The 14,509-nt window shown below is 49.8% G+C and overlaps 1 protein-coding gene across 2 annotated transcripts in view; it reads right to left on the bottom strand.

The window, feature by feature from the left end:
* The window catches only part of ppp1r16b (protein phosphatase 1, regulatory subunit 16B), a 40,068-nt gene extending 28,627 nt beyond the window's left edge, over window positions 1–11,441 (bottom strand). The window contains exon 1 of one of the 2 annotated variants that reach the window (XM_029247848.1): window positions 11,377–11,441. The gene's annotated coding sequence lies outside the window, so the exon portion shown is untranslated. Of the gene's footprint in view, window positions 1–11,372 lie in introns of both variants that reach the window. The other variant, XM_029247849.1, reaches the window with a different exon arrangement.
* Window positions 11,442–14,509: the final 3,068 nt, after the last annotated feature.

Below are 14,509 nucleotides of genomic sequence, written 5' to 3'. Positions count from 1 at the left end.
AGCCGCTTGTTGCAAGTGTTCATACCCACGTGGGTAGTCGTAGGTTAGCACTTTCCATCCTGGCCAACACGCCATGTGCTCGGGACAGAGAAGAAGAAATGTCTCTTTCGCATGGAAGCGGGGCGCGATGGTGCAGCGGGTTTGGCTGGGTCCTGCTCTCTGGTGGGTCTGGGGTTCGAGTCCCACTCGAACAGACTAGCATCCCATCCTGGGTGCGTCCCCTCCGACCTCGCACCCCGTGTTGCCGGGTAAGGCTCCGGCTCCCCGCGACCCCGCTCGGGACGAGCGGTTTCAGTCAATGCGTGTGTGCGAGTGTGTGTCTTTCGCACGGAACATTCCGCTGCGAATGCCTCGCCTTCACATCGTCCTCCTCCCCCGTGACCTACAAAAAAAATTACCTAAGTTACCAAGTAGACCGATCCTACTGGTATCATTAGAAAGACTCGGATCTCTTACGTTTAAAGCAATTGTTTAATTGAAGATGAAACCCCGACACGGGGCTTGTCGTAGCATGCACGGGCCTGCAACACGGATAAGAGCTCTGGATTTTGAGCAACAGCTCTGACAGGATGGAACACCAGAGCAGGTTCTATCTGATATGGGTGCCCAGTCAAGGGATATTTCTTCTGTTTTCAATAAGCCTTTTTTCCTTATCAAAAAAGAAGGAATGGGGAAGGAAAAAAAAATCCCCCAAGATGAAAGCCAGTTCGACCGCAACCTTCACCAGAACCGCTAACTAGCTTTCTAGAATGTGGGTAGGAAGGCAGCTGCCTTTTGACTTGCAATGTCAGAAGGTTTCCTTGTGAAGGGCCAACTGAAAACCAGAGAGGAGGAGGGGGAGCGTCAGAGCGGGGGCGGCAGTTCGAGCAGCTGCTTAGGGCCAATGGAGGCCTTGACGACACAAACTTCACCATGACATTGCGGGCATTCTTCACGAGCTGCTGCGTGGAATCCCCTCTCCACGAAATGCGCCCAACAGGTAGCTATATGAAAGCAAGCGTGGAACTGAGCCTGGCGACGATGGGCGAACGTCACGGCACCCATGAGCGGAATCTCAGACGAGCTGAGGAGAACAAACAGGTGAACAAAAAATGAACCCATGAGCGTGTGCCCTACACTGTAGGCTCTTCTAGTCATTGATGGCTGTGCTCAGGCCTTCAAAACATCTACAGGACCTCAAAACAAGCATCTCTTTCAGCACTCAAAAGTAAAATAACCCAAGGGCTTCATAACTAGAAAGATAATTTTGTAAACCGCTCATTGACATTTAGGTAGTTGCTTCTGCAATCTGGGGACCAAAACTGATTTTTTTCTAAGATGTGCGTAGATGTCTCAAAGCAGAGATTTATTCTTCTCACCCGAGATGTACACGCACTTGATACCAGCATGATATGATAAGATCCTGAAAAAAAAGCATTTTTTAAGCAACGATCTTTGGGAAAGCAAATGAAAATTGAATTTCAATCCCGATCATCTGTTTTGATTGTCAGTTAGCACTCAAGACTCAAAGGGAATAATCGGCTGCTTGTTTTCCTATATAAACCCAGTGCCTTTGACTCAGATATGACATTTCAAGACTCAATTGCGCATGCACACATACATTATTAAAAAAGAGGATGGAAAAAAAAAAGGCATTAATTAGAGCCACAATGTAGATCAAGGACTTTCTAACATCAGCCTTTGGAAATGTTCCCAGGAGAGGTTTCGTGCTCTCCTTAACTGTCTTTCTTTTTGTCCAGCAAATCCCGTTTCATTAGCAGCAAAACACCAGCACGGAGACTTGCTCTGAAAGTGAAACAATGCAAGAAACACAAGCTGCAGGAAAACACTCAACAGAGCAACATCTCCAAAACAAAATACAAATTAACCTACACACGCCGTCCGAAACCACTTGGACCCAAGCAGGGTCGGGAACCGGAACCTAACCCGGCAACACAGGGCGCGAGGCCGGAGGGAGGACGTCAGTCCACCGCAAGGCACCCCACGCGGGACTCGAACCCCCAGACCCACCGGAGAGCAGGCCCCGGACAAACCCGCTGCAGCACCGTGCCCCGACTCAAATTAACCAAGTTAAGCAAATATAAATGCTTTACTAGACAAATCTTACATCTAATCAGTACCGAGCCAGAAGATGCAGCCATTTATTTCTCACGGAGAAGGCAGACGGTGTCATGGCAGAGCATGGCAAACAAGGAGCAACCGCAATACCTAATGTGCACAAACTGAGCGAGAGAGCGTGTGTGTACGCTGCTTGCCCTTTCCCCGTTTCCACACCCCCAGCCGCCTTCCTCAATCCGTTAAATACACGCAAACCCCTCGCGCCGATGTGCCGCTTGATGCAGAATCCATCGCGACTGATGCTGCACTCGGAAACAGTAAAGCATGCGCCGCGCTTCTGTGTGGAGAGCGGCCGAACACAGGGCCGTTTGTGTTTTATATATATATATATATATATATATATAATATATATAATAAAACATGCATCTGCAGTCCCGTTCATTTCACCAGAGTGCTCAATTTGTGTGTTCCTGTGGAAAACAATGGCCAAAAATGCTGCCGGAAGAGATCTTATCACTGTCAGATCATAAGAGTTCAGCCTGTTTACTCTGCCATGCAAGATAGAAAGATTAGAGGAGGCAAAACATGGACAGCGCTTCTGTTACCGAACATTTCAAAGATCCTACGGCATGACTTCAGCTTCTTTTAAAAGCAAGGGTTAGTTGCATTTATGCTAAATGAATAATTTGTTGCGGTACTTTACACAAGTAAATTATTGCCAATATGTCACGTAATATGAAGGACTGAATGTCATTTACAAAGTAATTTTGGACCATCAAACAGATCTGGGAATGTTACAATGCTACAGACGCTTATTAACATAAAAGAAGCAGGGACATACTGTAGGGAAGCCTCAGCTACATACCAGACCCTTCGAAGGTCTACAAAAGTTGAGCGCGCAAGTCAGGTCCTTCAGCTGACCAAATTCCAGTTGATGAACCAGCCAAGTCCTTCCCTTAACCAAATTCTCAGTGAACTAGCCAAGACCCTCCGCCCCGACCAAATTTCCACGAGAGCCTAGCCAAGTCCTTCCGCATTCCCACAAGTCCCTCCCCGTCCCCAATGAGAAGCTAGCTAATTCTTTTCTGTGACCAAATTGCCATTGAAAAGATAGCCACCCGATCAGATATAACCCACTGAGCATAGAGTATTCAGTCCCCTTCGCTTCTTCCGCATTTTTTGTTGTAGACATTTCACAGTGGATTGACTCTTTGCCATCGGTCAACACATAATACCCAGGGATGGCACACTTTGATTACATCCGTTTCGAGAGTCCGCCGAAGACGACGTTGCCATTCAGAAGCCAAAATAAGAAACGCTCTCAGTCGTGACCCCGTCAGTCACGTTGTTTCCTAGAAGAAGCCACCACAGACTCTAAGAAGGACGCTGAACACAGGTCTGCGAAGCCAAGGCTCGTCGCAATGTGGAGGAACCCATTTTGAAAATAGCTCAGCACCGTTGGCTTAGCTCTTCTGTTCATGCTTTTCCATTCTCGTTGGCCGGTCTCCCAATCGAAACGAGAAGAACCGCAGAGACAAACTGTATGCCAGGGATCTGGAAGGAACCGAAGGAGAGGAGCACACAGCTGAATGCCCGGGGCCCATTCTACCTCTTGAAGTCTGACCTACACACTGGAGCACCTGGGGTCCGAACAATGGCAAAATGGCCATGAGGGTGTTGAGCAACCCTCCCCCAGTCTCTCCCTCCTAGTTTGTACCTCCACATCTCGCTAATTCATCTAATCACCTATTACTGACCCCAGGCCAAGCCGATTACAGCTCTGGAATCCCCGTGCCCTCATCAATTATTGCCAAGAGCGCTGATGGCAGCGGCAGCGTTGGGGGGCATTAGAGTCGAGGCTCCAAAGTCTGCTTAAACTCTTCCCTTTTGGACTGTGCAGTTGAGTTACACAAGGAGGTACAGACCCTTTTGACATCAAATTTTTAACGCGCTACTTATTTCGGCACACATTTATGCGAATAACTTCTCTAAGAGACAATTCAATACCCAAGAGTCACGAACACACATGGAAACAGATTTAATGGATAAATTATGTGGTTATGACAAGTGCATATTATATTCCAGCACATTATCACACTCTGACAACACTTGGTAGAGGTCATCATATTGAAGTGGGATCATCATCCAATCCACTCAAATTAATGTGTTATTTACAGGGCCTTTAAACAGTAGAAAGAATAATTTGTGGTTTAACCAGATTTCATTAGTGCAACATGAAGTTGCATGACGGATCTGGCGGAAATGCGGTTCCGCAACATGTGATCGCCGAACTTTACACGACGCTTCAAATGTTATCCATCGTTCGTACCCTAGACCGACACGGGAACACGGCTTCCTTTCAGAAACATGACACGTCTGTACTGCCTTGATTAACTACTAAAGTGTCCCATCGCCATATGGCGCACCATATGGGAGGAAGGCGAGAAACGCCCAAGCCCAACCAAAGATCCTAAGGTTTTCAAATCATTTCAGCATCTGAAAATGACATGAACTGTGTCAGAAAGCATCATTTAAATAAAACACTACCTTTAATGCATCTTCTTTCTACTGATCAGTATTTGCTCTACACTTTCACAGGCCTTGCGGTCTGCTGGGGGGCATTTTTTTTTTTTTTTTTTTTTTACACCACTTGGCTAACAAATGTAAGATTAAAAGGAGTGGCACTGCAGCTTTAAAACAAAATATATTACTCACATAGAGATGTTCTGCAGTTATATTTCAGTGACTATGAATACTGTACTGATGTCCCTGACACTTACAGGTCAAAACCTGTTTTCCATGAGAAAAAACAGGATTGTTGCCACTAAACCAACAAAAAGACTGGAAAACTGTTTCGTCCATCTGAAATTACACCGTTACATGGCGAATGGGTTAGAGCTGTTGCCTTTAGACACAAAGGTCGCAGGTTCGATTCCCACCTCCAACTGTAGTACCCTTGAGCAAGGTACTTACCCTGAATTGCTCCAATAAAATTACCCTGCTGCACACATAGGTAAATAATCGTACCTTAACACCAAGTTGCTTTAGAGAAAAGGGTTAGCTGAAATTAATAAACCTAAGTATTACATCCAGCTGAATCTAAGTCACTTTGGAGATCAGTGGCTGGTGTTTGCTTGCCTTACTTGTGTTTATCATCATGTTTGTGTGTACGGGAGGTATGTTTACTTTGTAGTACGGCACTACGCTCATTCGTTAGCCCCGAACCTGCACAAACCATATTTCATTTCTGCTGCACACCTGCATACAGCGAAAGGACAGCAACCCTGACTTTTACCCAACTCGGCAGTCGAAACAGCATCTCTCTTTACGGCAACATGCCCCCGCAACCCTTAAAACGACCGAAACGTCAACCCGGCTGCAGAGCAAAGCAGCTGGCAGAGGGGCTGCTTTTCATCCCTGGCCATCTCCTTGTGACCCCCAGCGCATCGCCCTCCCCCATTCTGCCGCGCTACACGGGTCTCCGGTTGAACATGGGAGATAAGCGCCCCTCCGTGCCCCGCCCTCATCCTGAAGGAAGACATTTTCTGCTCCCTGGAATGACTTGTCCTGGTGGTACAGAGACAAGCCACTGGCTGTGACTGAGAGCACAGGGCTGATTCTGGGCCACTGTCTCCCTCGCTGTTATTTCTAACCAGGGCAGCTATACAAAGGCACCACTATCAGAAGGAGAAAAAAAAAAAAACCCAGACATGTGAGCGCTACATCAGCGCCGGCTCCGTACCGCGGTAGCGTCGAGCACAGCCATAGCGGACAGCACGCTTCCGTCACCGGCCACGCGAACCCAGCGCAACGTACGAGAAGGGTGAGCGCAGCCCTTTCTGGGAGGAGATACATTTCACCCCTTAATGCACCGACAGATGCGCCGTGTCGGAAAGGCCGACGCACGCAGACACAAATCAAGGCAGAGGGGCACGGAGCAGCGCAGCCCCGAGGTCAAGGTGCGAGATCGTAAGTCTCGTCGTCGCGTCGGCCCGCTCTCCGACGGTCCGCGCGCGCGGGCCAGAGCTCCTTCCATCCCCGACTTGCCGCAGCGTGAACGCGGCCCCGTTTACCCTGGAACGCGGTCGCGGTTTATTTTTAAAAACGCCACAGCGTTCGGAGCCGCGAGCGGCGGTCGGCGTGGCCGCCGCTCCTGGCGCGTCTCGGGGCCGATCGCACGGGGCTGACCTCGCCGTGGCACTTTCCCTCTCCGGCCAACGTCCGCTCCCTCTTCCTGCCGGCGCCTGCTGTAAACAACACACAAGACGCCCTGGGGGAGATCCAAGGCCAGCGTTTCCATGCCAGAGCCCTCATCACCTGCCTCCACCCCATCCTCAAGCCAAACAAACACACACACACACACACACACACATCCCTTCGGTCTACACCTCAGTGCCACTTTCTGAACAGCTCAGCTCCGGTGAGCAGGCGCTTTATACATCCCCCGTCTTCCCACGAGGAGCTAATTTGTCAAATTCCACGTTGAAGTGTGTTTAAAGTCAGTTTTCCTCCGCAAAGGCTGGGGCTACACTCACTGTACGGCTTCAAATCCGCTCCCAGTCCTTCAGTCAATGAGCCCGTAACAAACCGCCCACGCCGTGTGTGCGTGCGCGCGTGCGTGCGTGCGCTGTCGGTGGCGGAAAGCAGATGCGAGGAGACGCCGTGAAAGCGCTCCGCTGCGAAGCGGACGACGTGCAGAAAGTGCCGCCGCCAAACTCCAACACGTGACATTCGTTCGTCTTCGGGGCCTCTGAAGATGCTTTACACCGCAGCGAAATTGTCCCGATTTGAGCAGGACATTTTATATGATAGGGAGACCTAGATTCAAAGGCACAGAGACACCAAATGTGTGAGCGAAGCAGTGCGTTTCGCGCTCTCTCTCACACACACACACACACACACACACACACACACACACACACACACACTTCCTGTCCCGCTGCTTTTTTAACAGTCACTGGAACAGTACTTCTGCACTTCGCGTCACAACACACTGCAAGAACGCAGGTGCCGGAGCCACACGCTTTGTGCTACGAGCCGCTATGCACAACACACACACACACACACACACACACACACACACACACACACAAACAGCTCAGCGCTGCTGTACCTTTAAAAACGCACAGCTTTCGGTCCAGCTATTTCTATGCCGTCTTTCCCCCTTCCTGAATTTTTCAGGAGATAAAGATGTCAGGTCTGTGGGGGTGTGGAAACTAGAAAAATATCATAATAAAGAACCACTCCCCAAAAAGTCAACAGAACGACTGATCTCGATAACATAACGAAGCCATATTTTTATGTTCTGAACAGTCAGGATGTGCCTGCTGAGGGATCATAAACTCTGTATAGACAGGGCATCCTGGCACCACGAAGCCCACTGCACAGCTTACTTTGGGAACAGGAACACACACACACACACACACACACACACACACACACACACACACACACACACACACACACACACACACACACAAGCTGACTGGCAGACTCCCTGGTACCACCAGACACCGAATGGCTCGGTGCTCCCCGGCGAGCGGGCCAGGCTCTGCGTGTCGTCTGCAGTCGGGGCCCCATCTCCGAACGTACGCAGGAAAGCTTTCGGAGCATTTCACCAAAACAAACAGACATTTTGAGGTTACTTCCTACCACACCATGTCTGTGAAAAGGAACAGATGTTGAGGTTTCTGTCACAGACAACTCCGGAGCCTTAAAGCTGCAATGTACACATATAAAAATAACCAGACGCGCGCACCCCTCTCACACACACACACACACACACACACACACACACACACACACACTGAAATCACTTGTCCTGAGCGGGGGGTCGCAGCGAGTCGGAGCCTAACCCGGCAACACAGGGCACAAGGCTGGAGGGGGAGGGGACGCACCCAGGACGGGACGCCAGTCCATCGCAAGGCACCCCAAGCGGGACTCGAACCCCAGACCCGACCGAGAGCAGGCACAGGCCAAACCTGCTGCGCCAACGGGCCCCCCTACTTTAGTATATCGCAACCCTAAAGTTACACTGAGATACTCTAGTCTAGAGGTGGCAGGTTGGCTACAACCGTCACCTTGTCCTTGAAGGGTTAGGGTTGGAAACCCACCTCCTGCTGCAAGTCACTTACCCTGAATTGATGCAGTAAAAATTACCCAGCTGTGAAAATAGTTAAATCACTGGTAAGTAGGTTAACACTGTAAATTGCTTTGGAGGAAAAGCATCAGCGAAATGAATTATTATAATTAATGAATTATTAATTATAAATAGTAAGTTGCTTATGAGCGGCGGAGGAGGTAAGCGGAATGCATTTATGCGTACGGCACGTTTTCTGGTACGCGAGACCGCAGCGTCGACAAGTTTATGCGAGGCACGACCCCGTTCGGGTCGACTTCCCCGTAACGCACGAGGTTTGGACTGGACCGCTCTCGGAGTCAAAACTGTTCTCCGCCGCCACAATGCAGGGAAGGAGTCCGACAATGGCCTTCCCGGCAGCGGAGTCGACGCGGGCGGGCCCGTGAGGTCACTTCCTGTGCGCGGCGGCCCACGGGCACGGGCCGGGGCGCGGCGCACACGTCCGGGGAAACGTACCGCGCAGCGAGATCCCAGCAACGGATGTAGACGTGGGCATGCGGCGCACTGGGTCAGCAAAACACACATTCTACTTGGTAGCGAGAGAACTGTTGCAACACCAAACACGCACAAACACAGACATGTAGACGTTCGTATGGCAGGCAAGAGTGACGTGTGGACACACACACACACACACACACACACACACACACACACACACGCTCAGGAGCAAGAAGAGAAGCACCGATCAAACCACATGCAAGGATGCATTCAGACACCCAGGCGTGCGCCCTACGGGAGCCCCATCAGCTACTGCGGGACCCACATCGCCGGTCCTCCGTAGGACAACCGGACCGCGGAAACGCTCCAGGGTCCCGCTGGTGCGCCGCGTCCGCTCACGTCGACCGCTCCGCGGAGAAGCGGACGCCCGTGCTCCCCGAAGGATCGCTCCCAATCAGCCGCGTCGCTAAGCCTCCCGATTACAGGCGCGGGCTGCTTACATCCTTCCTCGAGGCAGCGCTAAGAATTAAGAGAACAGGTGCGGGAACGGCTTAGGACAGACAATGGAGTCAGGAGCTGCGTTCCGCACGGCACACCGCGGTAACGCACGCAGAGCAGTATAAACACCGGGGACTTGTTACACCGCAATTGATGTCAATCACTCCGACACAGCGCTCGCACCCATTAAAAATTAAATCTCCCATCTTTTCGGCAGACTTATCGGCATGAATATTTAAAGCACGGCAGCAGAATTATGTCTGAACTGCTTAATGGCAATCGGGATGAAAAATAACATTTTACGAACACAATACAAATCGAGCTCATTATTGGAACAACCCAAATGTGAGCTCTCGCTGCCCTGGAGAGGAAATAATAGGAGGGAGACGACGGCGTTCGGCGACTAAACGGAACGGAAAATATGGTATATAACTCTGATGGGTCAAGCTGCGTTTCCTGTTAGACACACGTTACATTTCCTGCTCAAGGTCTGCTCTTTGTGATCGTCCCTCCGCCTGCGTGTGTGGGAGGGGGGAGATGCCCAACGACCGCCTGTCTATAAGCAGTTTCGACAGCCCACGCGGTCGACCGCAGGCGCAGCAGCAGCACCCTCTTGCCGTTCTTCATACTTCATAAAACATTTAGAAGCGCACCACGCTGCCGTGGGGCGCGTGCACGGGCATCTTAGCGCGGGCCGTCGACCCTCAGCCGCACTCGCTCGCGCATCGGGGTACGGCCCTCCCCCACGAAACCCATCCCGGCTACAGACGCCCGACTGCATCTGCAGTACACGCCTGGCGTGGACGTCAGCACTCCCTTCCGCCCCGCATTCGTTTGCTTATTTAACATCATCGCAATCGAGTTACTCCGATTTCGCCTTAATTTACTTCTCCAGCAGCGGCCTGACCCACCTTAACCATTACAAGGAGCCATTTATTCCCGACAGCCCTCGCCGGCAGCGCCCTCGGAAACGATGCATTTCCACCGATGCTGCCGGTGACTTAAAATTAACTGCCGGTCATTTCCCGCCTCTCGCAAAACAACGGTGACCTCCACACATCTCAAAGGGGTTCGGGTAAAAACTGAGAAGGTGCTTCTCTAAAGCGGAGCCAGAGAGGCTCAGTGGCGGCGTGACTGTCCACCCTGTTCAGCATCCCGGGACTCGGCGTCCGTCCCACCACCAGGGCTCCGCACAGGCCCAGCACAAGTTTAGTAATCCATTCATCTGTCTGTGTGTGTGTGTGTGTGTGTGTGTGTGTGTGTGTGTGTGTGTGTTCGAACCGCACACACAGGGAGAGAGATGAGAACCCACCCTGGAGGCTGCATGGGCAGAGTTTGCAATTCTTCAGTCTGATTGGCTGGGCATTCGGCTGATCATTCAGTCATTCATTCATCCATCACCCAGTGCACTCTGATTGTGGCAGGAGTGTCCTCATGTCATCGTGTCATCCACCCCCTTTCTCCAGAAGACACCCCCCCCCCCCCCCACACACACACACACACACACACACACACACACACACACACACAGTGTCTTTCCAGCAGAGTAAAGTTACCACTTCCTCGCCCAGCTGAGCTAACGGTGCGGCTCGAGATCCGCACGAGGGCGGCGGGCAGAAAATTCCCCCCCGAGCCCCGTATTTAAAGCAGCAGGTGAACGAAACGGAGAAGAAAAAGGAGAAACGGACGGGAAAAAGGGGCACGATCGCCAGGGGGAGGAAACAGTGACACACGGCCAGCAGCAACCCGCCATGGGTCGAACGGGGGGCTCCTTAAGTCTCCATATTTAAGGACCGGAGCACAAAGGCAGAGAGACGCACATCTGCCAAACTTGCCTTTTTTTTTTACACCGTCCGATCCCTTCATTCTCATGTGCGCGCGATCATTTATAGGAGGGAGACAGAGACGCCTGATTGCGGCGCAGGACCGTCCCGCACTCTGCGCTCACACTCCGCGCGTAGCTGGCGCGCGCGCGCGCGTGTGTGTGTGTGTGAGAGGGAGAGAGAGGGAGAGAGAGAGAGAGACTGACACATCACGGATCACACTCCACACGAAAACATACACAGGCTTGAGCGTATACCTCGCAAAGAAGGGCCTCTACGACCCCCGCGCGCGGAGCCCCGCTTTCAATTCGAATCGGGAGCATTGATGAGGAGGAAGAGGACCCCCCCCTTTCAAAGCCTTTCAAAGCCTTTCAAACTAGCCTCCTCACCGCGCACCGTCCGCCTCGCTCACTTACTTACAGGGTCGTGTGTGAGTCTCCGGGTCGCTCATGCTCCTCGAGGCCCCAAGAGCCGAAGCCGTCGCCGCCGCCGCCGCCGCCGCCGCCGCAGCCCGACGAGCCAAGATCCAGCGAGCCGTCCTGCGCGGCGAGCGCGTGAAGAGCGGAGCTCCTGCAGCGGTGTGCGGCGCTCGCCAATGGGCGCCGAGGCGCTCCTCCCCCGGCTGGGCGGGGCTGGGAGGGGCGGGGCGGGGCGGCCGAGGAAGCCGGGGGAGGAGCCTGTAGCGCCACTGCAGACATAACGGCGGGAACGTTATTCGCCGCATCCGCTCTGCTGTTTTCTGCGGCTGAACGCGCACAAAACACACATACGCACATTTTCACCTTTCTTCTTCCGTGTTGTGTTTTCTGCCAGGCAATTTAGAACGTCACGAATATAAAAGCGCGACACACGCAGACGGCGGACTCGCTACTTTCTTCTTGGACTATTTTTTGGAAAATCAGCTTATTTTTAGAGCTGAAAGAAAGAGCTCCACTGAACGCCCCTCCTTTCTGAGGCCTTAAAAATAAACCCATACAATAGTTATCATATCTCTCAAACGAGGAAGAAGTAATTTCATCTACACAAATACAAGCCGAATGTCAATGTGCAGCCAGTGTTGTTCACAGTGTTTTTTACCACCTCAAAGTTTACAAGGTGCTACAGTCACATCCGTTGTGTAGCTTATTTACAATACACTATAATATACAGTACCACTAATTCAGTGTAAAACAGTGTACACAACTAGTTTGGGACACAGCTGCCGGAAGGGCCCTGCTCTCGTACCCTTTAAGGGTATACTTTACCAGCATTACCGCAGTAAATGATCCAACAGCATAAATGGGTACAACGGTACATTCACATTTATCCATTTAGCTGACGCTCTTCTCCAAAGCAACTCACAATTTTAAGCTACTTTGAATTATTTACCCATTTAAACCCATTTAAACAGCTGGGAAATTTTACTGAAGCAATTTAGAGTAAATACCTTGTTCAAGGGTACTACATCCAGAGGTGGGTCTTGAACCTGCAACCTTTGGCTACCAGCTTGTCCCAGTAAACAGCAAGTTGTTTCGAATAAGCAAACTAAAGCAAGTAAAATTATCAGTTCACGGAATCTTAATTTTGAAATGTTAACTGTTCTAATGAAAAACTCATGCGAACGGGTAGGATGATGTTCAAGACCACGTAAAGAACATACAGACACCTAAGACATAAACGGGCGAGTAAAGGCAGAACAACACAAATACTGAGAAATGCTTGGGGATATAAGTGACATTCTAGGATCATGCTGTGAAAGCCTTTGGAATTTCATAAGTCTCAGAAGATCCATCCTGCTCAGACCTGGGATAAGAGCAGTTAAAATGATACCCATCCCCCTCCGCCCATGCTGAAGGGCTGCTGCGGTACTTTACCGGAAGCGGTCCACCGTTCCCGTGGCCCAGTGAGGTTAGTGTCTCGGCAATGTGCTACATCAGGGCACCAACGCCTGCGATGCATTGGGACCTGATGGCCAGCCGAATGGCATCTTCAGCTCAGACGTTGTCCAGACTTCTGCTGGGAATGTGATATAATGCAGAGATTTTATTTATCTTTATTTTTAATAAGTAACAAACTGTTTCAAAAGGCACGGCTGGCAAGAAAAATTGTTGGACTGTTGCCAAGCATATGATTCTTTTTGGCACCTCGGTGCTAAGCCTACGAATGTCGGGATTTTGCTTTAATTCAATAATCCGAGGTATTCTGTATAAATGCAAAATCGTTGCCTTGATATCTCACCAATTCTGACTTAACAAAAAAACTAGGTCAGCCGTGCAGCACAACAGAGTACTCTATATGCACCCCCTCCTCCCCACCTCCCCTCCTCCCCTCCTCCCCACCCCATCAACTGCATCCCGGTTCTTAGTACCATTCCCAAGGCATCACTCGAAGAGCGCGGATTCTGCCCGTCTAGAGCCCTGTACATATTTCATATACATCATAGATACTCCTTCTTCATGCTCAAGAATCCAAACATTTTTAACACTGTCATTTTTAAATCGGCAGTAAACAGCCATATGCAGAAATAATCTGAGAGGAGAGAACTGAAATGCTTCTCTTTCGCTGGGTTTGTCTCACACAAATACAGGACTGAGAAAATACTGGCAGTAATATTAACGAGTATCTTCTGACAAAATTGGTACACAAAATTATATTCCCAAAGCATGTTTGCTTCCTTAATTCTGACCTTGTTTGCAACAATTTGAACATCAGATCTGAAATGTTATTCAGTGTTCTGCCATTAACCAAAAATTATTACTGAGCATTTTGTTAAAAAAAAAAAAAAAAAAAGAATCCAGTGAATAAAACAATCAAATTTCTGGTGCTGAAAAATACCTCATTATTTCCAACATCAAAAACAACATACATATAGGCTGATACAGATCAGACAGGATATAAGCAAATATGATCTTATAACAAACAAATAAGAACAACTGAAATTAAATTTTGACTTTGAATTTTAGACAATCAGATATACAAATCACTGGATATTTATGAACTGGCAATTTTCAATAAAATCCAAGACAGTATTTCTGATTCTTTTAATAACTATGTTATAGTATCATTAAAATGGGCATTTTAACAGAATGACAATGAGCCAGTTAATATCAGAATCCCTAAAAATGTCTGCTTTGCCAACAATGACAATATAACCTTGAAAATCACCAGTGGGGAAAATGAGAGGGAACAGCAGGAGAATTATATATACAGCTCGAGTGAAACACCATAAATATAGCAGTGAGCCAAAGTCAGTGGTAAATCCCCTTCTCCGTTTGACTGACAGCAGATGAACCTAATCCACTTCATTTTTATTCTTGCGGAGAGTAGATGAGCATGAGAAAAGGAACGTATGAACCACCCGCACCCAGCCGACGGCTTCCATACGAGGGCCACACACGCAACACGGCGCGTTATGTCTGACAGCATCGGAATCTCGATGTTTCGAGACAGCGGCACATCATTTCTACCAAACGCACAAGATAAATTGTTTTTACCCAGCCGCATGGTTCTGATCCAACGGTGCACAAGTTATCTGACTGACTAATGCTACTACACTGGATCAGTCAGCGAGCTC

This window comes from Scleropages formosus, chromosome 22 (assembly GCF_900964775.1).
Source record: "Scleropages formosus chromosome 22, fSclFor1.1, whole genome shotgun sequence".
Lineage (NCBI taxonomy): Eukaryota > Metazoa > Chordata > Actinopteri > Osteoglossiformes > Osteoglossidae > Scleropages > Scleropages formosus.
This window is presented reverse-complemented; position numbering and strand designations above follow the sequence as displayed.